General features: G+C 48.3%; 1 pseudogene; it reads left to right on the forward strand.

Moving 5' to 3' along the window:
- The first annotated feature begins 19139 nt into the window (after positions 1–19139).
- Positions 19140–26226, forward strand: LOC109781822 (uncharacterized; annotated as a pseudogene).
- Positions 26227–26743: the final 517 nt, after the last annotated feature.

Genomic DNA, 26743 nt, shown 5'->3' on the forward strand with positions numbered 1-26743 from the left:
CAAGAGTCTAGAGCCCACCGGACTCTTTGTGGCTATAGAGCTCAATATGGGAGAACCGGAGGAAGTAGTGCCACCGGCGGTCATCATAAAGCCAGACTCTTCTCCAGACACTAACTCCGAACCTTCGGAGATGGCATCATGTCAGCTCGGTATGGGAACTTCTGTCCCGCCCTGCTCCCCGGGCTCTCCCTTCCCCATCCAAACCTCACCCTTAAACGAGGCTTTGGACTTAATGCGATCCCTCGCCATCGCAGAGGAACCGCTTCCGAATTGCGCCCAGCCCGGACTAGGGGCTAAAAATAGGAAATTTTACTTCCCACCCACCACCCACTTCATAGCCACTGTCGAGGATTTAACCGACATGCTCGATTACGGCTCCGAAGACATCGACGGTATGGACGACGATGCCGGAGAGGAGCAGGCCCAAAACCCGCCGTTCACCGGACGCTGGACGGCCACTTCTTCATATGATGTGTACATGGTGGACACACCTAAAGAGGGCAGCGGTGATGATGAGAAAGATCCAGTTGAGGACGAACCTCCTAAGATACAACCAAAGCGTCGACGTCAGCGGTGCCGCTCTAAATCACGTCGCGGCAAAGACAGCAATATCGGCACCAGAGACAATAATACTCCGGAGAATGCCGAAGACCAAGAAGACCCCATCGAACCAACATCCGAACAGGATGATCGGGAGGACGGGCAAATTGACCCTGACGAACAAGCAGGGAACGAAGACTCGGAGGATAGTAACTATCTACCACTCTCCGAGGATGATGTGAGCCTCGGCGACGAAGACTTTATCATACCTGAGGAACCCCTTGAACAGGAGCGCTTTAAGCGTCGGTTAATAGCCACTACAAGGAGCCTGAAAAAGAAGCAGCAGCTTCATGCTAAGCAAGACCTGCTCAACGACAGATGGACTAATGTCCTGGCAGCCAAAGAATACGGCCTCGAACGCCCAACCAAGAGTTACCCGAAGCGTAAGCTGCTACCACAATTCGACGACGAGGCGCTGGAGCCCATACCATTAGCGCGTAACGCAGCTGACAAACCAGACCGGCCACCACGTGGCCGAGACAGAACGGCAACTCAAGCCAAACACCAGCCCACACTACCTCGCCGTAAAAGCAGAGATACAACAGCCCGGGGATACACATATGACCTACGACAGGACCTAGAAAATAGAGCAGGTCAGACCAGATCGATCTACGGATCGCGGGAGCGTGCCCCGACGCGCGAGGACGGCTATTTAGCCTGGCGCGGCAAGCATAACCGCGCCCGGGCCGAAGACCGCGGACGGACTCCATCCGAACTACGTCATGACTTGGCCCGATATAGAGGCGCCGCAAAACCCCTATGCTTCACCGATGAGGTAATAGAGCATGAATTCCCAGAAGGGTTTAAACCCGTGAATATTGAATCATATGATGGAACAACAGATCCCGCGGTATGGATTGAGAACTTTCTTCTCCATATTCATATGGCCCGCGGTGACGATCTGCATGCCATTAAATACCTCTCACTAACGTTAAAAGGACCAGCTCGGCACTAGCTAAATACCCTGCTAGAAAACTCCATTGGCAGCTAGGAGGACTTGGAAGACGCCTTTCATGACAACTTCCAAGGTACATACGTCCGGCCTCCGGACGCCGATGACTTAAGTCATATAGTCCAACAACCCAGAGAATCAGCCAGGAAATTCTGGACTAGGTTCCTAATTAAAAAGAACCAGATTGTCGACTGTCCGGATGTCGAAGCCCTAGCGGCCTTTAAACATAGCATTCGCGACGAATGGCTCGCCCGACACCTCGGCCAGGAGAAGCCGAAGTCCATGGCAGCCCTCACAGCACTCATGACCCGCTTTTGCGCGGGCGAAGATAGTTGGCTAGCCCGTAGCAGCAATAGTGCAAGCAAACCTGGCACCTCTGAAGCTAGGAATAGCAACGGCAGGCCCCAACGCAATAAGCACAAGCGTCGAAGCAACAATGACAATACCGAAGACACCGCGGTCAACGCCGGATTCAGTGGCTCCAAGTCCGGTCAGCGAATGAAGCCAGTCAAAAGAACCAGATCGGGCTCATCCAGCTTGGACCGAATACTCGATCGACCCTGTCAGATTCACGGCACTCCCGACAAGCCTGCCAATCAGAAGTTGTTGGGTCTTTAAACAGGTCGGTAAGTTAAATACCCAAAATAAGGAGAAGGGGTCGCCTAGCAAGGACGACGACGAGGAACCTCATCCACCGAACACAGGGGGGGCAGAAGAAATATCCCCCCGAAGTAAAAATGGTGAACATGATATATGTTACTCATATCACCAAGCGGGAGCACAAACGCGCGCTCAGGGACGTCTACGCGATAGAGCCAGTCGCCCAAAAATTCAACCCATGGTCAGCCTGCCCGATCACTTTCGATCGTAGGGACCATCCGACCAGTATCCGTCACGGCGGTTCGGCCGCACTGGTCCTCGACCCAATCATTGATGGATTCCACCTCACGCGAGTCCTCATGGACGGCGGCAGCAGCCTTAACATGCTCTATCAGGACACAGTCCGCAACATGGGTATTGATCCGTCAAGAATCAAGCCCACCAAAACTACCTTTAAAGGAGTAATACCTGGTGCAGAGGCTCGCTGCATGGGTTCAACCACATTGGAGGTCGTCTTCGGTTCGACGGACAACTTCCGAAGCGAAGACTTGATCTTCGACATCGTCCCCTTCCGCAGTGGCTACCACGCACTACTCGGACGAACTGCGTTCGCTCGCTTCAATGCGGTCCCGCACTATGCCTATCTCAAACTCAAGATGCCCGGACCACACAGTGTTATAACAGTCAATGGAAACATGGAACGCTCCCTCCGTACCGAGGGGCACACCACGGCCCTGGCAGCGGAAGTACAGGGCGGCCTTATCAAGCAAAATATTACTTCGGCGGCCAAGCCCCCGGACACTATTAAACGTGTCTGGACTACCCCGCAGCTCGACAGTCTAGCTCGTCAGGAGTTCGACTAGCAATTTGGCCTTCGTCTCAGCCCCAACCGAATTGCGGCATATGTACCGCGCGTACATAACTACGCACTAAAGATACCATGCGAAGACGGAGGCATAGCACGGTTACGGTCCACAATACGGCTCAACCCTATCTAGACACTTATATTTTCCCTTTTTTTCTATTTCTTTCCAGGTTTCTTTTCAACGGTACCAAGGGCCCTTTTCTTAGGCCCATAACGAAAATCTGATCGTCGATCCTTTCGAAGGATAATACGCCACGGAGGAAAGCACTGTAGACGTGTGGCAGAGTATCTAGAGGGTCTTTCTAAAGATCACCTCGCCTGTTTTCAGGACCCGTACGCAGCTTTCCCTTGGTCTTGGGATGTAAAATGGCCCTGTTGCTTATCGCGTTATTTGTACAAATACGCTTTGACGTATCAATCAGACTATAATGGAAACAGTTTCCAGCCCAACCTATGTGGTACTGGCTTACCCTTTAAATCTATATTTCACTGTTCTTATTGATTGCCCTGTACACATTGGTACGACTTAAATCGCCAGGGGCTCCATTGAGCCCCATACATATACAACAAGTCCGAACACTTTTTACAGTACAATTCGGCGCCCCGAATATAGCATTATATGCATCGGCTTCGAATCATGTCTTTGGACAATAGTTGGGTTGCCCGGCTCCTGTGTTTGCTACCTTACGTTTCGTCTTATCGGCTAGGGTAGCAAAGGGAGAACTACTGCGATTGTGTTTCTGGTTCATCCGGATAAACACCTCAGTAGGGAAAGCCAAAAACTGACTGTCATGATGCGGCGAGAGCCGATCAGCTATTCAGTGGCTAAATATAAATCTCTTGCGATTTTTTCCGCATTACGCGAGGGACCAGCTTTCACCCGGTCAGGTGTCTATAGCACCCTAGTCCGGATACATATAGTCCTGATACTAGGGGCTGCACCTACACTCCCATTTTCAAACTCCTATGGCTAAGTGAGAGCGATAAAGCCATATAGTCCGATTGCTTAGTTCGCTGCACTAACACCTCCTTCAAGGACCAAACCAATGGGTCAAGTGTGTTTAGGTGCTATCCCGAACACCCCCGTACTACCTACGTGGGGGCTAAAGCCGACGACTGGCCAACTCTCAGATTGCACAAACGGCCGCACAGGAGGAAACATTCTAAATAAAACAAGCAATATATTACATATAAGCCTTGTTCCATAATCCAGGATTGGATAACATGGATGCATTCATTCAAATATGATGTCCTTCGGACACTGGCCCTCTATGATACGGGATCCTTCCAGGACATCATCAAAATACCGCTTCGGTGTGCGGTGCTCTTTGCCTGCGGGCGGTCCCTTGGTCGCGAGCTTGACAGTGTTCATCTTCGCCCACTGCACCTTGACACGGGCGAAGGCCATTCGCGCGCCTTCGATGCAGACCGACCGCTTTACGACATCAAGCCGGGGGCAGGCGTCGACTAGCCGCTTCACGAGCCCGAAGTAGCTGCTGGGCATGGCTTCGGCAGGCCATAGACGGATTATAAAATCCTTCATGGCCAATCCGGCCACCCTATGCAGTTCGGTCAGCTGTTTTAGCTGATTGTTGAGGGGCACTGGATGCTCTGGCGCAAGGTATTGCGACCAGAACAGCTTCTCCGTTGAGCTCCCCTCTTCGGCTCGGAAGAACTCCGCAGCATCAGCAACACTCCAGGGCAGATCCGCAAACGCTCCTAGAGAACTCCAAATCCGGGTCAGTAAGAGGTACCTTCTCCTCACAAATTTGCTCTGCATAGTAAAGGCCTTACCCGCCACGATTTGTCTCGCCTCTTGGATCTCCTGGAGGGCGCCCAGGGCTTCAACCCGGGCCTCTTGTGCACTTTGGAGGGCCTTAGCAAGTTCGGAATCTCGATCTGCAACCTTGTGCTCCAAGGAATCACATTTCTTTATGGCGTCCTTGAGCTCTTGCTGGACCTCCTCCACCCTTGAATCGTGTTTTTGGCGGGCGGCTCGCTCCTCTTCCACTTTTTTCTGGGCTTCGGCCAGAGCGTTCTTGAGGGATTCAACCTCGGCCGCATCACCTACGAGCATCATAATAACATCATCATCATGATAACACATACACCTTATATCATTTCAGATAGGCAATTGCATACCCTGCTTGTCCTCGAGCTGTTTGTGGGCACGGATGAGTTCTTCCTCGGCCTGCTCCAACCTCCGCTTCAGTTCGGAGACTTCGGCAGAATGGGAGGTTGCCGCTAGCATCGAAGCCTGTTTATTCACATAGGCATATATGTTAATCTCCTGCGAAATTATTTGATCCTCTGTCCGGCTTTTTTTCTCGAACGCCGGACAGAGTCTCAGGGGCTACTATCTATACTCAGGTATTCTTTTTATACAGTTACATCACATACCTCAAATCCTGTTAGAAGGCTGGCGCAGGCTTCGTTCAGTCCGCTTTTAGCGGACCGAACCCTCTCAACCACCGTACCCATAAGGATGCGGTGTTCCTCCACAATGGAAGCACCTCGAAGCGCTTCCACCAGAGTATCCGGTGCCTCTGGATTGACAGAGGTCGTCGGTGGAATAGGTGCACCTCCTTCTTTCGAAGGAGGCTGCTTACCTGATTCCGGAGCCGTATGGGTCTCCAGAATAATGTTTGGCTGGGGGCTGAATTGGGTATGGCCCCCATCGCCAGTCTCCAATGGGGGTCTGCTCCCCCATGTTTTCGGCAGCAGAGGTATCACCCTTTGGCGCCACCTCGTTGGCCTCCAGTACCTCTCCCTGGCCTGGGAGGGTCCTTTGGGACAACGCTTCGGCATTGCCCGTAGCCTGGGGGAGGAGGCCGGCGGAGGAGACCCGCTGTCCATCACGTTCGGATCCAACGAATTCCCCGAAGATGAGGATCGCTGGGGGAAGATGCGAGCCGGACTGCAGTACGCAATTCAACGTATTAAGACCACAAAGTAGGAGGCCGGATATGTACGTGTATAAGTGCCTTCGAGTACTTACGATCCGGCCAGGGGCTTTGGCATGGGGCGCCACTCGGAATCATCCAAAAGCGCCATCCTTCCTTTCTTGGACGCCTCCACCTCCAGATCAGGGGATTCTGCCCTCTTCTTCCCTCCCCCCTTAGGGGGGGAATTGCTCTCCTCCTCCTCCTCTTCGTTCTCGTCAGGGGAGGAGTGGGTTTCGGTGTCTTCGGACACCACGTCCGAAGTGCCTTTACGGCGAAGGCCGCATTTGGCCTCCTTGGCCTTCTTCTCCGGCGCCTGGTACGATGCCGGAACCAGCACCTTCGTCAGAAGTGGGATAGCTGGGTCTTCAGGCAGTGGAGCCGGACACCGTTCCGCCTTCTTTATCCAGCCCTGAAAGATAAGTGAAGGCTTAACATCTTCCTTGGATTCACAAGTAGAGGATATGTTTCGAAATCTGCAAAGGCTTACCGGAGTATCCGGGTGGTCGCAGTCGAGGCCGATGTCTTCGGTCATCTTCGGCCACGACTTCTGGGCCTTGAAAAGCAGCTTCCAGATACCTTCGTGCGTTATGCCGAAGAATCGCTGCAGAGTCTGGTGCTTGGCCGGATCAAACTCCCATAGATGGCAAGTCCGGCGTTGGCAGGGAAGGATCCGACAAATAAGCATCACCTGGATCACGTTGACAAGTTTGGCATTCTTGTCCACCATGCTCTTGATGCGCTTCTGCAGCATCATCACCTCGTCCGCTGACGCCCAATCCAGGCCTTTGTTAAGCCAGGAGGTGAGCCGCATTGGAGGCCCAGACTTAAATTCGGGAGCAGCGGCCCATGTGGTGTCACGGGGTTCCGTGACATAGAACCATTCTTGTTGCCACCCCTTCACAGTCTCCACAAAAGTGCATGTGGGCCAAGTGACGTTGGGGACCTTGCTCACCATGGCGCCTCCGCACTCCGCGTGTTGGCCATCCACCACCTTTGGCTTCACGTTGAAGACCTTAAGCCATAGGCCGAAGTGGGGAGGGATGCGGAGGAATGCCTCACACACGACGATAAACGCCGAAATGTTGAGGAAGGAATTTGGGGCTAGATCATGGAAATCTAGCCCGTAGTAGAACATGAGGCCGCGAACAAAGGGATGGAGGGGAAACCCTAATCCGCGGAGGAAACAGGGGGTGAATACTACCCTCTCGTTGGGCTCCGGAGTGGGGACGGTCTGCCCCTTGGTCAGAAGCCGGTGGGCGATTTCCTTGGCCAAGTACCCCGCTTCCCGGAGCCCCGTGATGTTCTCCTCCGTGATGGAGGAGGCCATCCACTTGCCTTGCGCTCCAGATCCGGACATGGTTGGAGTGTTTTCTGGGGACGGAAAAGGTTGAAGCTTGGGCACTGGAGCTCGAGGACGGATGGGCAGAGAGGAAGAAGGCGTGGGGTGAAAAAGGGATCCTTATCCTCTTATAAAGGCAGTGAATATCAAGCGCCCCCCCCCCCCACTAGCCTTAAAACTCGCCTATTCCCGAAGGGTCGTGTGGACGGCACGATTGGATTACCCACACCTGTATTGATGAGAATCCCGCAATAAGGGGACACGATCTCTGCTTTGACAAGACGTGCCAATGAAAACCGCGTCTCGAAGCGTGGAGCGGGAGGCTAAAAAATGGTTCGAAATAATAACAAGGCAGGGATGTGACGTCTCGCCACAAAAGTTGTCAGCAGATGGGACTTGTTAAGTATTATGCCCTTTGCGGTTGTGTGTGGTACCTATTCGACAGAGTCGGATACATTTCCTATGTTCGGAGGATTACTTTGAAGTGTTCGGAGGAGGAACCCGCCTTGCAATGCCGAAGACAATCTGCGTGCCGGACACATCGTCATTGAAGCCTGGTTCAGGGGCTACTGAGGGAGTCGTGGATTAAGGGGTCCTCGGGCGTCCGGGCTATGTGACTTGGGTCGGACTAATGGGCCATGAAGATACAAAACAGAAGACTTTCTCCCGTGTCCGGATGGGACTCTCCTTTGCGTGGATGGCAAGCTTGGCGTTCGGATATGAAGATTCCTTTCTCTATAAACCGACTCTGTACAACCCTAGGCCCCTCCGATGTCTATATAAACCGGAGGGTTTAGTCCGTAGAGGCAATCATAATCATACAGGCTAGACTTCTAGGGTTTAGCCATTACGATCTCGAGGTAGATCAACTCTTGTAACCCCTATATTCATCAAAGTCAATCAAGCAAGAAGTAGGGTATTACCTCCATTAAGAGGGCCCGAACCTGGGTAAACATCGTGTCCCTGTCTCCTGTTACCTTCGATCCTTAGACACACAGTTCGGGATCCCCTACCCGAGATCTGCCGGTTTTGACACCGACAGTGAGGAAGAGGCTCCATTAGTGGCTGATGACGTCGCCGCCGTCGAAGAAGAAATGCATGATGCCATGGACGAGGATCATGACCCTCTACGGTATCTCAATACCGGCGCCTATGACAATGGAGGATTGATGGCTCCGCAGTATGACTCAGGGTTTGAGTGTGATGAGTTGATGCCTGAATTGCTGGAGGATAAACGTATGATAGACTCACTTCCGGTAGCAAAGAAGCATAGGAAGAGACGGAAGAAAGGCCCAAATGGCAGCAAAGCTGCTTCTATGAGGCAGCCGCCTCCGCAGCCTCGGGTTCAAGACCGTATACCTATCAAAGATGCGGCGAAATACCATATCCCCGGTGATCCGATCCTACCTAAGGCAGCGGTAGAGGCCATAGACGGTGATCTAAGGAGACTTCATGACGATGTGCTGCGGAGAGAGAAAAGCCTTATCGCCTCGAATAATCCAGGATACCCACTCTACGTGGTTAACATGCCGCAAGAAAGGTTGTACGTCCAGACATTCCCCGTAGAAAAGTTCTTCCTTCGATTCAGTTACATCTTCGACATGTTTCACTTGACAAAGCTGGATTTTACGTTCATCCACCTTTTTGCCTTGTACATGAACTATATCATCAGGATTGAGCAAACACCTTATATCTGTGTCGCTGACCCATACTTTATGCACGAGGGATTCTTGGCAGTCTACCTAGAGCACCGTGAATACGCGAGTAACTACATCGCCGATTTCATGGTCGGCAATAAGGACAAGGAGACGATTCTCCTACCTTGTCATCCCATGTAAGTCATCCGCGGATATCCTTCCTTCGATTTCAATCATTCATTTGCACGTGTGGAGGCTAATTTGAGGTGTACTTATTTTGCGCAGCGACGAGCGCGCCGTCCTCATCATTCTTTACCCCCGATTCTCCCACGCTCTTTACTTGGACTCGTCGAAGAACATAAAGAAAAAGGATTACACCCACATTAAGTATGTTCTCAACAGTGCTATCTTAAGCTACGGCCTACGGGGTGGAGAGATCATGCTCAAGAAGACAAGGAACTGCGCGCCCTGCTTTGGCCATAAGACCGACTTCTGCTGCATCCATCAACCAAGTGGTACTCTCAGTGATGGATTCTATGTCCTCCACCACATGCTGGAGTACAGACGAGATTGCCAGAACCTTCGCATGTCACCTAGATCCGGCGATGCCGATATTCTGCAATGGGCAAAGAAACTAGGAAATGTCCCGGATCATCGACTCCGAGCTGAGTTCTATCACATCCAGCGTGAACTTACCCAAATCATCATGAAGGAGGTCCTCAAAAAAATGAGGATATTCTACGAAGAAGGGCAAATGTCGTGGGAAGATGTCCGAACACGAGTAGACGCTCAGCGTCTCGACCTGAAGCCTTTCACTTTGCTCAGGGACTTTCTCCCTGATTTGGATGGATGGCATGGCATGTTGGAGTGATTGATGATATATGACAATGTGTCCGTTTATTCACTACTTTCTCTATGACGAAACTTGAGTTATGCACGACGAAACTTTGTGATGTAATTAAACCGTCCTCCTGAACCAGCGAAGACCACTCTAGTTAGGGCATTTTGGGTACGATGAACTTTGTTATTTATGCTTATGATATGTTACTTCTATTTTTGCTAACTCTGCCTCTTTTTGTTGCTCAACTATATATGTTACATATTATCGACTCATGTGACGATGCAGGTAGATAGATCATCGATGGCGAAGAAGTGCTATGCCATGTACATAGGACAGGTTCCAGGAGTGTACGATGAGTGGCCTGAGTGTCAGGCCCAGGTGCACCGGTTTTCGGGCGGCATCCACAGAGGCTTCGATAGCAGAGCCGAAGCGGAAGATAGTTACTTGAGGTTGACGCTAGCGCGAGAGAGGAATCGGAATCGACGCCTCAAAAACTACTCCATTATCGCGCTCTTGCTCATAGCGATCGCTCATCTATTCTATATCTTTGTTTAGATATAGATGATGAAACATGTGTATGTGATATATGACCATGCAGTTGCTGGTATTCGAGACATGCCACTTAACTTATATTGCTATATCGTGATGAGGTAAATACACCGGGAGTCATAGAACTTGTACGCGACGGTCAGTTTGATGCACAAACTTATAGAATATGTGATTCTAGTCATCAAACTTGTGCGAGCGTGGAAATACTGTCATATTTCCCGTATGCATGTGCATCTGCTGGCTGGCCCGTCGTGAGCCACCGTGACCCGCATGCATGATAGATTTGCATAAAAGCCCTCAACTTTTTTCTATTTATGTAAGGAGCCCCTCAAGTAAATGAAAAACAAATCGGACGAGTGTGTTTCTAACCCACGACCAGCTTGCTAGTAGCCTCGCACGCACTGCCATCAGACCAATGATGATTCATGTTCGATTCGCACAACTATATTTTATATCCTTCAACAAGGACAAAATAATTAAAGATGAAATATATAACCCAAAAAATGTAGCTCCGCACTTCTATCCTGTGACCTCGTGTTCACTCGTGCCGGAGCTAACAAGCCGTCTAAGAGCAACTCTAGCAGACCCCGCATCCCGCCCCGACCCGCAAAATAACCGCCAAATTGCGGGTCGGGGCCGGAAAATCTGCACAACCAGACCCCGCATCCCGCCCGGCCCATAAATATTTTTGCGGGGCGCGGCAAATCTTCTCCCTCAACCTCTATCTTCACGGGCTGGGAGGCCGACCCGAGCTCAACCCCTATCCGGCGCGAGATTTGGCGGGAGGGACATTTCCGCGCGCCTTTTCCCACTCCCCGCACCCTCCGCCACCATTACCCCCCTCCGCAAGCTCTGGTTCCTCCTCCCCGGCCGTTCCTCGCCGCCATGGACGACCCCATGCTGTCCCCCGTCACCGTCGAGGTCGTGCATGCTCCTTCCCCTCGGGCGGATCTCGTCGCCGCCCATGTTGCCCCCGCCGCCGTCGCCCAAGCACACGCCGCGCCTTCCCGCAAGCGGCAGGGCAACGTGGTAGTGCAGGGCGGGAATCCGGCTGCCCCCGCAGCGATGGCCCGTGCTCTGGGTGCCAACATCGCAGTGCGATCCCGGCCGGCGGCGGAGAAGGCCGGCAAGGCCGCGGGCGTAAAGCGGAGGAAGGTTCCGGCTTCAAGCAAGACACCTTCTTCAACCTCTCACTCCATCCCCCGGCAAGGAGGTGCTCCAGCGATGCTGTTCAACGGTGCTGCTCCCCCCGCGAGCGAGGTGTTCGACGAAATGGCCGGAAGGTATGCCTCTTTGGTCTTGGCGATTCCCTTCCTTTTTTGCCATTATTTTCAATAGCTCGTGACTTGTTATCGTTCGCTATAGCGGTGGTTCAAACAATGCAACAACCGAGTTCGTGAACTTTTTGGACAAGAACGCGGTTGACATTGCTCAAGCCCCTTTCGAACCATTCGACTACAATGAAACGGAGGGCGGCGTGGATGATCATGGTTGTGCGGGCGAATTAGAGGATATCGAAGCGGAAGCGTTTGAGGAATCGCAAGCAAAAACTAGGAAAAGCCAAAGATCGAAGAACTACACGATCTTGGAAGATCAAGCTTTGATCCAAGCATGGAGTGCGGTGTCTCTTGATGCATGCACGAGTACTTCTCAAACCGCCAAGAGATAGGCAAAGGATCGAAGATCAATACTTCAGCATTATGAAAAAGTATCCCAATAGGACTCCACGCACATTTCGGTCGCTTCAAGGTCGTTGGGAGAATATCAAGCCTATGTGCAGCCGTTGGGCGGCTTGCTTGGAGCAAGTACGCAATGCACCTCCAAGTGGCACCGTGGAGTCCGACTATGTGAGTTTGTTTTGCCTTTGTTCAAGTTGTGCATCATCATAATGTATCATGAGAAATGATTGCATCACTTTGTTCACATTGTGTTGGACAAGATTGCTCAACATAGATACAAGGACATGGAAGCTTCGGAAGGCAGATTCTTCAAATTGGAGCATTGTTGGGAGTTGCTCCAAAAGTGCGAGAAGTGGAAGTTGATCGACAAAGAATCCCCACCAAACAGAGGATCACTTACAAACATGGATGAAGATGAGGATGATGTGTGACGCCCGATAATCAAGCTACAGTAAACCTCTGCTAAAGATGCCACATCACCTCTGTTACTGTTGCTAATCACGTGTTAGTTCAAAATGTTTCGAATTCAAATTTGAATTAATGACAAACAACCAAAGTTTTCAAACATTAAAACAAAAATGTTCGGTTAGTGCCAAATATTACATAGGTAATTATTGTGAAGCAAACACTTGTTTTAGAAAATGCTAAAATGCTCTAAAATAAATTAAACCAGAAAAGGGAAAATAAATAAAAGGAAAAGAAATAAAACAAAAGACAAAAAAATAAATAAACAAAAAGGGAACCCTTCCCTCCCTCGGCCCAATTGGGCCTTGGCCCAGCCAGGCCAGGCCGCTAGCCCAGCCGGCCACCCCACACTCCCCATAACACCCACTACCGAAACCCTACCCCCTGACCGCACCACTCGCCCCCACCCCCACGATCCCTCCTACCCCCGATCCAATTCGGGATCGTGGCACTCGCCTCCGCCGCCGCCGCCCGGCGTCGCCCCGGCCCCGTCGCCGACCACCGCCACTTGCCGGACGCCTCCCCGCTCCTCCCTCAGCCCCCAGATAGCATCGGGGGATCGACCCCATCGCGCCTGGCTCCACCTCGCCGGAGCCCTGCCGCCCGCCATGCCATCTCCATCGCCTGCACCTCGACGTCGCCCCGGACTGCCCCAACATCGTCGGTGCCGCCTTGCTGGACGACCCCGACCTCATCATCGCCGTCCTTCTACCTCAGGCCCTCCCCGAGCACGCGATTGCACAACGACAGGCTCGATGTGAGCCTCTTCCCCTCCCCTCTCGCGCCTTGGTCGCGCTCGCCGCGACCCACGTCCACCTACCCGCGTATGGCCTCACCCCTGCTGTCGCTCCGTCGAGTCCCCCTCGCCGTTCGCAAGCGCCCACGGTCGCCCCCGCGTGCGCCCGCCGTACTTGTTGCCGTCCCGGGGCCACGGCCTCCTCCCCGCACCACGCTTGGGCCGTGCGCTCCGCTCACACCCCCTGGTCGTGCTCCGGCACCATCGCGCTGCTCGCCCTCCGCCCTGCGACGTCCGCGGCCGGCCACACGAGCGCCCGTTGCACTCCGCCGTCCGCCGCCCACGTCCTCCACGGTCCGGACCACGGCCACGGTCGCGCCCGCGCCGACCGGCTACGTCGGCCGCGCCTGCCCGGCCCCCGCTCCGGCCTCGCCCCACTACCGGGCGGACGGCGGCTTCGCCCGCACCACCCGTTCGGGCTGCGCCCGTTAGGCCTAGGGGCCTATGACAAAGGGCCCCACCCTGGAACGTTTTATTTAAAAAGAAAAGAAGAATAAAAATAAAAATAATAAAAATAAATTTAATTGATTAATTAACTAAATTAATTAATCCTTTTTAGTTAACCTAATTAACTATTGTTAATTAATTAATTAAACAATAATTAGATTAGTTAAACCCTAATTAGAATAAACAGAGTACGACATGCGGGCCCCACATGTCAGTTTAACCCAGTCAACACCTCTGTTGACTGCTGATGTCATGCTGACATCATGCTGATGCAATAATGCTATTTCCGAATTAATTTCATAATAATAATTTATAAATTGATTAAAACTTGAAAAATTAGTATAAAATAATCCGTAGCTCGGATGAAAATAATTTGTACATGAAAGTTGCTCAGAACGATGAGACGAATCCGAATACGCAGCCCGTTCGTCCGCCACGCGTCCCTAGTGTAGTGAACCTGCAACATTTCACCTCCGGTTCATCTGTCCGAAAACGCGAAACACCGGGGATACTTTCCCGGATGTTTCCCCATTTCGCCGGTACCACCTACTAACGCGTTAGGGCACACCTAACGCCGCTTGTTGTCATGTCATGCATCGTCATGCTTATGTTTGCATTGTATTTACTGTTTCTTCCCCCTCTTCTATCCAGTAGACTACGAGACCGACGCTGCTGCTGCCTCGTTTGACTACGGAGTTGATGACCCCTCCTTCTTGCCAGAGCAACCAGGCAAGCCCCCCCCTTGATCACCAGATATCGCCTATTCCTCCTCTATACTACTTGCATTAGAGTAGTGTAGCATGTTACTGCTTTCGGTTAATCCTATTCTGCTGCATAGCCTGTCATTGTTGCTACAATTGTTACCCTTACCTGCAATCCTAAATGCTTAGTATAGGATGCTAGTATTCCATCAGTGGCCCTACACTCTTGTCCGTCTGCCATGCAATACAACTGGGTCGTGATCACTTCGGGAGGTGATCACGGGCATATGCTATATACTTTATACTGTTACATTACTTATGATATTGTTCGGAGATGGGGGCTGAAGGGGCAGGTGGCTCCATCCCAGTAGAGGTGGGCCTGGGTTCCCGACGGCCCCCGACTGTTACTTTGTGGCGGAGCGACATGGCAGGTTGAGACCACCTAGGAGAGAGGTGGGCCTGGCCCTGGTCGGCGTTCGCGGATACTTTAATTAACACGCTTAACGAGATCTTGGTATTTGATCTGAGTCTGGCCACTAGCCTATACGCACTAACCAACTACGCGGGAACAGTTATGGGCACTCGACGTCGTGGTATCAGCCGAAGCCTTCGTGACGTCAGCGACTGAGCGGCGCGCGCCGGATTGGACCGTAAGCCTGCTCTTGTATTAAGGGGGCTAGGTCTGCTTCCGGCCGCGTATGCAACATGCAGGTGTGCAATGGGCGATGGGCACAGACCCCTGCGCGCATAGGATTTAGACCGGCGTGCTGACCTCTCTGTTGTGCCTAGGTGGGGCTGCGATGTGTTGATCTTCCGAGGCCGGGCATGACCCAGTAAAGTGTGTCTGGTCAAATGGGATCGAGCGTCTTGGGTAATGTGGTGCACCCCTGCAGGGAAGTTTATCTATTCGAATAGCCGTGTCCCTTGGTAAAAGGACGACCCGGAGTTGTACCTTGACCTTATGACAACTAGAACCGGATACTTAATAAAACACACCCTTCCAAGTGCCAGATATAACCCGGTGATCTCTCTCTAACAGGGCAACGAGGGGAGGATCGCCGGGTAGGGTTATGCTATGCGATGCTACTTGGAGGACTTCAATCTACTCTCTTCTACATGTTGCAAGACGGAGGCTGCCAGAAGCGTAGTCTTCGATAGGACTAGTTATCCCCCTCTTATTCTGGCATTCTGCAGTTCAGTCCACCGATATTGCCTCTTTACACATATACCCATGCATATGTAGTGTAGATCCTTGCTTGCGAGTACTTTGGATGAGTGCTCACGGTTGCTTTTCACCCTCTTTTCCCCCTTTCCATTCTACCTGGTTGCCGCAACCAGTCGTTGGAGTCCAGGAGCCAGAGGATCCCGAGGATGGTTCTACAAGGAGTTCGGCTTCGAGGAGTAGTTAGGAGGTCCCAGGCAGGAGGCCTCGCCTTTTCGATCGTCGCAACTTTTGTGCTAGCTTTCTTAAGGCAAACTTGTTAACTTATATCTGTACTCAGATATTGTTGCTTCCGCTGACTCGTCTATGATCGAGCACTTGTATTCGAGCCCTCGAGGCCCCTGGCTTGTATTATGATGCTTGTATGACTTATATTATTTTTAGAGTTGTGTTGTGATATCTTCCCGTGAGTCCCTGATTTTGATCATACACGTTTGCGTGTATGATTGGTGTACGATTGAATCGGGGGCGTCACATGATGATGGCCCAAGAAATTTGCACAAGCCCGATGGCGACAAGAAGACTAAAGAGAAGATGAAGAGAGAGCAAGAAGCATTGAGCTTTAGGGAGAAGATTGATGCCATGGTGCAATCAAACGAGTTGATGTTGTTGAAGTCGTTGGAGATCAAGAAAGAGTTGGCCGAGAAGAAGGCAAAAGAGAAGCAAGAAAAATGGCAAATGCTCAAGGAAGAGGGGCTCCGCAAAGCTGCCATTGAGGAGATAAAAGCACGCGCCTTTGAAAACAAATCGATGTCATTGTTGCTCGCCGAAGAGAACAAGATCATGTCAATGAACCGCAATGACATGGACGACGTCACCAAAACATGGCATGATATGGCAAGGAGAGAGATCTTGAAGAGAAGAATGGTCGCCTCGGCCTGTCCGTGTTCCAGTTCCGGTGATGTTTTCTCTGCTCCATATGGTGGCAATGTGGATGATTTCGGTGCGGGAGCTGGAACAAGCGACGGAGGTGGATTCGGTGGCGCCGATGAACTTCAAGATGGACTCCATGGCGCGGAGTGAAGATCGACCCCCAAGATGATGCCGGACATGGGCGCAAACCTTTGCATGCCCTCTTTTGCGTAATGAACTTCGCTTTTATTTGCGCGCAAACTGTTTATGTCGTTTGAATTTGAACTTGTTTGTGAAACCCTATGTCAAATGCGAGATTTGTAGTTTTTCTTTTCGCGGGTCGTCGCGCTGGTGCCCGAGCAGAACCCGCATAGCCGACCCGTAAAAAGTCATATTCCGCGAATATAATTTTTTACGGGTCCGTTTGGGGGGGTCTGCATCTGTGCCAGCCCGTGTCGGTTCGCAAAAGCGGTTTTGCGCGAACTGCAAATGCGTTTTGTGGGCCGGCGGAATGCGGGGTCTGCTAGAGTTGCTCTAAGGTGACCCGATATCATATACGGATAAACATTCTTTATGTTGCCATTTCTTTTGTTCTATGTAAGAAAAGAATTTACATTCTGATGTTTGTGGCATTTAAAAAATCAATGTATGTAAAATTTTAAAAATTGCATAAACATTATAAAAACATTTCGCGTAATTAGAAACACGTATGTTGCATTCTATATTTTCAGGCATTTCAGAAAAAGTTTGTGACTTTAAAAAAAGTATACGATCGACAAAAATGTTCATGTAGTTAGAAAGAAATCCGTACCATTCAAAAAAACTCACTCACCATTGAAATGGCAAAGTTTGATAAATTCTTTCAGACAAATCAGCCAAATTTTGTTTGAATTCGAATAATTATAAATTATAAAATCTACATAAAAGGAAATATAGGCAGACGAATGTAGTAAATTCTTTTGGAAAAATCAATGATTTTTTGTCTAAATTTGAATAATTTTAAATTTATGAATACAGATAAAAGGAAATATAGTGCATAATGAATGTACATAAATTTTCAGAAAAGTAACTTATTTTTGTTTGAATTTGAGTAATTTTGAATTTAAAAATCTAGATAAAAGAAAATATAGTGCAGTGTGAACATGCGTAAATTCTTTCGGACAAATCAATGAAGTTTTGTATGAATTCCAAAATTTAAAATTTGTAAATTTAGATAAATGAAATATAGGTCAGAATGAAGGTATGTAAATTTTCCGGACAAATCAACGATTGTTTTTGAATGGATTGAAAAAATTCGTCCACCCTTGTTTAAAAAGTAAATTTATCTCATGTAAGGCATCAACTGTCGTCTTGTCTGGTGGTTACCCTGGCTCTTCTTATATTCGTTTATACAAAGCATCTTTTTTTTAGAATTATAAAATGCATCTTTGGTTGCTAAAAAGAGTGCATCTTTAATATGCATTTTTATCCTGGTATATATCTTAGTAGTTCACTATTAGGCATGAAGCATTGTCAGGTGTAGTGGTCAGGACACCCGCGCTAGTGCATCAGGCCACCGGGTCTAACTCTAACCCGTCCTATTTTTTATTCACACAGTACAGTGATGAGTGGAACCCAGCGAAACGACAGTTAAAGAAAAATCCGAGGGTCTTCCTAAAAAAAATCACATGCACCGCTATCTGACAGCGCCCCCTTGGCACGCTGGTGTGCCATGCAGGCAGCCGATACGTCCGTGTACGTGAAATGTGATCGTATTTGCACATTCACACAAGTTTAATGATTAAAATCATATATTTTATAAGTTTGTGCATCAAATTGACCATCGTGCGCAAGTTATAAGACTTCCGGTGTATTTATCTCTGTCGTGATTATGATGAGACGATATGATTTGTGTTGGATGATACGATGAGACTATTATATGTATGATATGATGAGCATATTGCATGTTTATGATATGATTGGAATATTATATAAAAACTAGAAAAAACACCGCAAATACGTAGCAGAAAAAATATATGAAAAATATAGCAGTAACGCTCTTTAGCAGGAAGCAGTAGTGCTCTTATATGGATGAACGAACGCTACTGCCAAGCTACTTAGCAGTAGCGCTTTTTTTGGACAACGCTACTGCTAAGTAGGTATAGCAGTAGCGTGTATAAAACGCGCTACTGCTACAAGTTTGCTGTAGCGCCGCTCACCGCGCTACTACTAGGCTTTTTCCTAGTAGCGAGTTGCTAACACAACCATATTATTTTGTAGCCATGTTAACAATTCATTAAATTTGTTTGTTTTTTATGTGTATTTCTTTATGATTCAAGGGGGTTTTAAGTTCTGATCAACACACACTTCTGTTTTCCTGTCCGCTCTGATTCGGTCCGTGTCCGTTTATAGAAGTATCTGTTTTCGCATTCATTTCTGATGTTTTTGTATTCATTTCTTCTTCTGCAAAAAATATATAAAAACAAATGTGGTAGCACCTACTTCTATCCGTTTCCGCTCTGTTTTCATCCCTAACTGATATACACCGGCAATACACGAAATACATATAGAAATTTGCCGATGCTGATCAATGGCCACAATTTGTGCTTGCCCTAAATCCTCTCCCACGGTGAATGAGTTTTTTTTTTTGAAGGAGTTTTGTGACCCACGTGTTTTTTGTGACCGACGTGTAAAAACGAAAGTTGTCGCGCGTTTATGGGCCAGCCCATGTGCTAGCGCTGCAGGCGACGCGGACACCCCCTAAAATGGCGCTCCTAGAACCTCCAACCCTAAATCCTGATCCCCCTTTGCTACTCTCGACGGACACCGGAGTGCTACAACATCTCAACCCGCCGCCGCCACCCACCCCCTACCCCCAATCGGAGTGCATCTACCAAAAATCCGGCGGCCTCCACCGGTGAACCAGCCGTCGCGCCTCCCGAGTTCCCCAAGTCGCGCCGCCACCGACCTGCAATTCGGCGTTTAGATAGAAGAGCGACCTAATTCCCAAATCCCGACCCCAATATATCCAGATCCATGGCGCTCTCTACTGTATTGTTCCACCCCATCAACCTGATGGAGCCATACGCTGCCGGCTCCACCTCCCGACGCTCCGGCTCTCCCGACTGGGTCTTACTCCACAGGTCGGCGCGTTTCTCCGACCTCCAGAACTCAACCACCGTCAAGTCCAAGACGAGGGATGGCCAGGCCGTCGAGGTGTCCTTCTGGCTCGTCCATCCGCCGGGTGTCTCCTACTTCTCCGTCCACTGCCCCGGCCTGAATGAGGATGACTTCGTCAGCGAGCCCTGCGTCATCTGCGCGGAGGCGGCCCTCGTTCTCTTCTGCGTAACCCTCAACATCCCTGGTAATTTGACGTCCACCCACCACTTTGTCTACAGAGCCGGCCCCGGGGAGCCAGCACTGCACCTGCTTCCGGACCCCAATCCCAATGTTGCAGTGTCTGCAGCTGCAGCCCTGAAATTTGGTCTCTTGCCGTTCCACGACGAGCACTATGCCGTGGTATTCCTAAATCGGCACTTGACCAAATATGGGACTTGGCATTTTGTTGTCGACCTCTTCTCGTCCAAGGATCAGGCGTGGAGCACTAAGCTGGCCTCTCTGGGGTTATTATCGGATTCTCAGTTAGAGTTTTTGGCCTCCCACGTGTCCTGCAAGCAGATCGTGGTTGGGAGCAGCTCACTGGGTTGGGTTATCTTCTGCGTGGTATTATTCTTCTTCGCAACCCGTCCGATAAATACCCTATGATCGAATACATCTCATTTCCTGTGTCAAGGCCTTGCATCACAGTCAATGAAGGATACACTGCCCAACGTTTTCGCGATGTTGCCTGCTGCCATAATTTGATCAAGTTTGTCGACATAGAATTTCATGACCGTGGGTGCAGCAGAGATAAAGGTTGGAAAGCCTCCACATGGAACATGAACATTTTCTGGAACGAATGGCGCCCACGCCTCACAGTTGAAGTTGCTGATATCTTGGTTCACCCAAGTTATGATGCTTTATTGCCTGAGCTGCGGGACCACGAGACACAAAAACTGGATCTGAGGAAACTGATTACACATACCCCCACCCTGAGCATGTATGATGATGATTTTCTCTACATTACGTGCAAAGTGAATGATGAAGACCACAAGGCCTGGGTCATCGCAGTGGACATGAAGCTTGAGGCTGTGGTAGCAGTGGCCCCGTTTCCTGCTAAACAAGACAGCCTCATGCCAGTGTACTATCCATGCGCGTTTTCCAAGCACCTCAACATAACCCCTGGTGATTCTTCCTTCTTTTGCCTCGCATTATTTATCTTTTGCGCTCTTGGTTGAAATTTTTCGTTTTCATTACTTTTTAGCTGTTCGTTAGACTTTGAAAATTAATAACTTGGGTAAAAGAAACTGAGCTCGCTCTTTTGGTGAGCTCTGCTCGTGGGCAACTCACCCACCCGGCTTCAACCCCGGCGGCCACAGTGTAGAGTTGTTTCGTGCAGCTGGGCGCCCAGCCCCTTTTTGTCCTTTGATTTAAAGTCGGGCTCAAAGACACTATTTTCAAGAAAACTTAATACATGTTGATGCGTTATAAGCAGGCACGAGGCAGCAGTCCATGCTCAAAAAGCGTGCTGCCAGTAATCAACTATGAATAAACTCATCTTTAAAGGCCTCACACCTGTAGGTAGACGGCATGTGCCATCATAAACACACAACCACCAGTTCTGTACCCTCCATGAGTCTTAACTCTCCTTGTGGTTTGGTGGAGATACACTAAGCTGAATCATGAGGTGGATTCCTAATATTTTGTGGAACGATCACACCCGAGAATTGAGGTGGTGATGAACCACCCATTTCATTCCTTTAACCAAACAAAAAATACAACGCTAATTCAAATTCACTCATCAAAGCTAACTGAAGTATCCAGTATTCAAACACAAGTTTGTCCTCGTCAAATGGCTTTTGCACAATGAAACACCAAAATCTTAGTGGCTTATAGTGTGTTGATGAAATTCGGAACAAGAAGGGACCAAATTTTATCCCCCCAATGCTCTACCCCATAGAAGTCAGTTCATGTTTGTTTGTGATTGGACTACGATCCTATCTTAAGAAGTTATCCGAGTATTTTTTTCCTGAACTTTTCTTTATAACTTTTCCTTTATCCAAATTATTATTGCAGGGCTTGATGTGGCCGATCCAGTGCGCAAGTATTTCAAGGGGTAATTCATATATTGCTAGATTTACCTGTTCCAGGATTTGTTACTTCTTATTTACATGACATCTTGTTGATTTTTACTGCTGCTGCTGTTGGATGCCTATTGTCAGGATGGATGCAGCGAAATGTGCTCTGGAAATTCTGTGGACTCAAGACTGGCTCAGGGAACTTGGTAATGGATGTCCACTTCTTGAGATACTAGCTTCCTATTAGCTTTGGTGTAATATATCATATTAGCTTTGGTGTAATATATCATATGTGCAAATGCGGATGTGCAGCCAACATTGACCAATTGCATGTTTGGTCTCTGGAACCTATAATTAATTTCCTGACCACCATATGAAAAATGTCTCCTTACTTTACTCTGCTGTAAGACCCTAAACACCTGATCAAGGCAAGGATAATACTATATTGGATAATTATGTGGTTTCTCCCTTAAATTTTGTGATCTGTCCTTTCTCGGTGTGAATGTTAAGCATGTACAGTCCTTGAGGTATTATTAAAGCACTATTGTTTTTTAGCTGCCGCTGATGTGTATGAACTTACAAATTGATTGTCATGATCAGAGGTTTTTGTTGACACTGATACAGCATTCTTCTGAGATTCACGTCTTTATGGTCCATTGCAGATGAATGGTTGGAATTTGAGGGGTCATGTTACACCGATTGCATATTACTAGACTGTTGCCCAGTATCATCTCTACGTTTCAATATTCAATCAGTAAGTTACTGTTCTAGTTTCCAGACTTTCACGATATGAGTGCATCATGTTCTATTTGCTAAACTTTTGTCGTCAAATTTGCCTTGTTTTGTTTCTTTTAGAAGTTGTTGGGCTTTGCTTCCTCAAGCTTTGAATTGTTTCTCTTCAAACCATGAACAAAGCCATCCATGGATACCATATTTAATTTCCATAATTCATTAGCTGGATCCCAAATTATGAACTTACCTGAATCAAACAATTCTTAATGCAGGTAGTAGAATATGCTTCTTGTAATGGTCGAGGCAAAGCTGCCTCCGAAGCTGTGAATGTTTGCTTACGGTATATACATGAAAGACTTATGCAATTGTCTCTGGAATTAACCTAGCTCTATTCTTGACTACAATTCTGTTGTTTCCTAGAGCTTTGGAAGATTTCAATTTCCAACTGCGCAAGTCACCGAGTGATCCAGTATTATCCGCTGAAGCCTTGAGGAGCAAAATCAGTACCACCCTTGGAGCTTTAAACACGTACTTGCAGATAAAACCCTTTACTTACATTTAAAAATTAAGTCATGTAGCTATTCTTATTACTTTTTCCGTCTTTTCCAGTGTCTTGCAAATTGCGCCACATACAATGATGGCGAGAAGAAGGAAGCTTCCAGATGCCTGCCACCAAAGAAAAGGAAAACAAACAATTGAACATTGTGAGAGGCCAGGCGATAACAGTGACTACAGACATGGCTTTCCTGATGATGACCTGCTTGTGTCGACCTCAACATCCAGATCCATGCCGCTCTCTACTGTATCGTTCAGTCCCATCAACCTGATGGAGCCGTATGCTGCCGGCTCCACCGCCCAACGCTCCGGCTCTCCAAACTGGGTCTTACTCCACTGGTCGGCATGTATTTCTGACCTCCAGAACAAAACCACCGTCAAGTCCAAGACGAGGGATGGCCAGGCTATTGAGGTGTCCTTCTGGCTCGTCGAGCCGCCGGGTGTCTCCTACTTCTCTGTCCACTGCCCAGGCCTGAAAGAGGATGACTTTGTGGAAGAACCCTACGTCATCTGTGCGGAGGCCGCCCTTGTTCTCTTCTGCGTGACCTTCAACATCCCAGGCGATTTGACGTCCACCCACCATTTCGTCTACAGAGCAGGCCCCGGGGAGCCAGCACTGCACCTGCTCCCGGACCACAATGCTCCAGCATACGAAGCCTAGCAATTTGGCCTCTTACCCTGCGGCGGCACTAACAACGAGCACTATGCTGTGGTCTTCCTACGTTGGAACAAGACTATTGGGGATCATATGTTTGATGTCCATGTCTTCTCGTCCCAGACACAGGCATGGAATAGCAAGGTGGCATTGCTGTCTTTATCAGAGTCTGAGAACAAATTTTTTTGTAGGCATGATACCTGCAAGCAGATCACGATTGGTAGCTCACTGGGCTGGGTTGATCTCTTGCGTGGTATTCTTGTAGTTCACAAAGTGTTTGATGAATATCCTGTGATCAAATACATCCCATTTCCTGAGTCAAGGCCTTTCTCCCCAGACAAGGAAGAATCTGACGCTCCTCAATATTTTCGAGATGTGGCCTGCTGCAATAATATGATCAAGTTTGTCCACATAGAATCTCATGACCCTTGCTGCACTGGAAATAAAGATTGGAAAGCCACCACATGGAATAGGAAGCTTTCTTGGGGAGATTGGCGTCAGCGATTCACAGTTAAAGTTGATGATATCTCCGTCGACCAAAGTTATTCTGCTTTATTGCCTGAGCTGTGGGACAGCGAAACAGGAAAGTTAGATCTGAAGAAACTAAATTTCTACACCCCCACCCTCAGCATGTGCGATGATGATTTTCTTTACGTCATGTCCAAGGTGAATGATGAAGACGACAAGGCCTGGGTCATCACAGTTGATATGAAACATGAGGTTGTGCAAGCAGTGGCCCCATTTTCTGCTGGAGACATGGACTTCCTCCCAATGTACTGTCCATGCTCTTTCCCCAAGTACCTCAACATGACCCCAGGTGATCCTCCCTTCTTTCCCGTCGTGTAATCTACTAAGCAATGCTATCTTTTGACTCTTATTTGTCTGTTGGTCATGTGTTTAGGAGAGTGCTTCGCTATTGGTAGTATTGACATTAAACGTTTAGTTATTCGTCAACTTTGAACGTTAGATAGGGTGCATGTGTTGATTCATAGATGTTGATGCATTAGAAGCAGGCTTGAGGCTGCCGCCATGCTAAAAAAATGTGCTCCCAGTAATCAAGCATGGACAAATCTATCAAGGCCTCACTCCTGTAGGCAGACAGCATTTACCCTGGACACACAGCCACCTGTTCTGTACCTCCATGACTATGTTTCTTGTTGTGCTTAGGTGCAAATATGCAGAGTTGAGTCGAGATCGATTCATGATACTTCTGGGATTTTCTCAAATGTTGTGCTTTATAATAATTTATTTAGGTGGTGATGAGCCATCTACTTCATTTCATTTCTTTTACCAAACAGAAAAAATGCCATGGTTCCCTTGGAAAAAAGAACGAAAAAACATGGAATCATTGATGCTAATTCGAGAATTCACACATCGAAGCTAATTAAGATTTCAAAATTCGGAAACGCAAGTTTGTCTTCAAGTGGCTTTTCCACAACAAAGAAGGAACTTGTTGGCTCTGTTTTAAGCCTCAAGTGTCCTCAAAATGTCGTATAACGAGATCCACACATTGTTTATCAGCCCTGAGGCTTCCCGTGCGGTGATGAGGCAAGAAAGGGAACAACTTTTATTGCTGTTCGGCCTGTGTTTTGTGCCATGATCCTCTGGTCCTGAGTGGCTTCAGGCTGCACCCTTGAGAATTATATGGTTTCCTTCCTGATATTTGGCTGGTAACTTCCTTTTTCCAAATTATTGCAGGGGCAGAGATAACCAATCTAGTGCACAAGTACTTTAAGAGGTAATGCATATGTTGCTACCCTTACCTGTTCTAGTATTTTTCTTATTTAAAATGACACCTTATTGACTTCTGCTGCTATTTGATGCCTGTTGTCAGGATGGAGGCGGAGAAATGTACTGTGGAACTGCTGTGGACTCAAGATTGGCTCATGGAACTTGGTAATGAATTAGTCCTCTTCTTGAGACATAGCTTTCTATTAGTCTTCTTCGTTGTAATATAGCACATCTGCAAGTGCATCCAACATTCAACAAGTGCATGTTTAGTGTCTTTAACTACAATTAATTTCAGGAACTGAGATGCAAATGTCTGCTCAGTTTACTCTGTTGTATGACCATAAACAATTATTTTCGAGTATAATATCTTCAAAAATTGTGTGTGGTTCCACCCTAAATTTTGTGATCTCTAACTTTGATGGTGAAAATGTTAAGCATGTACGATCCTTGAGGTTTTGTTAGTATTATCATCATTTCCTTGAGGTTTTGTGAGTATTATCATCATCATTTGCTGTTGCCGATATATGATCATGTGAATTAAGGGTCAGTTCTTTTGGTAGCTTAAAAAATAAGCCACCTCCTCCCCAGCTTTTCTCATAAGCCGCCTCTCTTATTTATCGGGGCTTCTAAACTAGTTATAGGATAGCTAATTTAGAAGTCTCAACAAATTTCAAGGGGCGGCTTATTTTTTTAAGCTAGGAGAGGCAGCTTATTTTTTAAGCCGCCCAAAAGAACTGGCCCTAACTGTCATAACCAGAGGCTTTTGTTGACACAATGTGACATCCTTATGAGATTCACATCTTTTGGCCCATTGCAGATCAATGCTTGGAACTTGAAAGGTCAATTTACATGGATCACAGATCACTACAATGGTGTCCAGTGTCGTCTCTACGTTTCAATATTCGAGCAGTAAGTTATATTCTGGTGTCGAGAGTTTCACGTCATGAGTGCATCCTGTTGCTTTGTCCTCAACTTTGCCTTGTGTTGTTTCTTCGTCATCAATCTTTTCTTGCTCAAGTTTCGAATTCATTCCCTTCAAACCATGCACACAGCTATTGATAGCGCATCTAATATTTCCTGTAATTTGTTTGCTCGGTCCAAATTATGAACACTCAAGCTACCTGAATTGTAAAAAAGAAAAACTTGATGCAGGTGGTAGAATATGCTTCCTCTATTGGTCAAGGCAAAGCTGCCTCCAGAGCTGTGGATGTTTGCTTACGGTATATACATGAGGATACTTGTGCAATTGTATGTTTAATCGACTTGGCTCTATTTGTGACTATGTTGTGTTGTTTTCTAGAGCTTTGGAAGATCTCAACTGCCTACTGCGTAAGCTGCCGAGTGATGCTTTACTATCTCCTGAAGCCATGAGGAACAACATCACTAACGCCCTTGAAGCTTTAGAGAAGTACTACCAATTTTGA

This window comes from Aegilops tauschii, chromosome 1, assembly GCF_002575655.3.
Source record: "Aegilops tauschii subsp. strangulata cultivar AL8/78 chromosome 1, Aet v6.0, whole genome shotgun sequence".
Lineage (NCBI taxonomy): Eukaryota > Viridiplantae > Streptophyta > Magnoliopsida > Poales > Poaceae > Aegilops > Aegilops tauschii.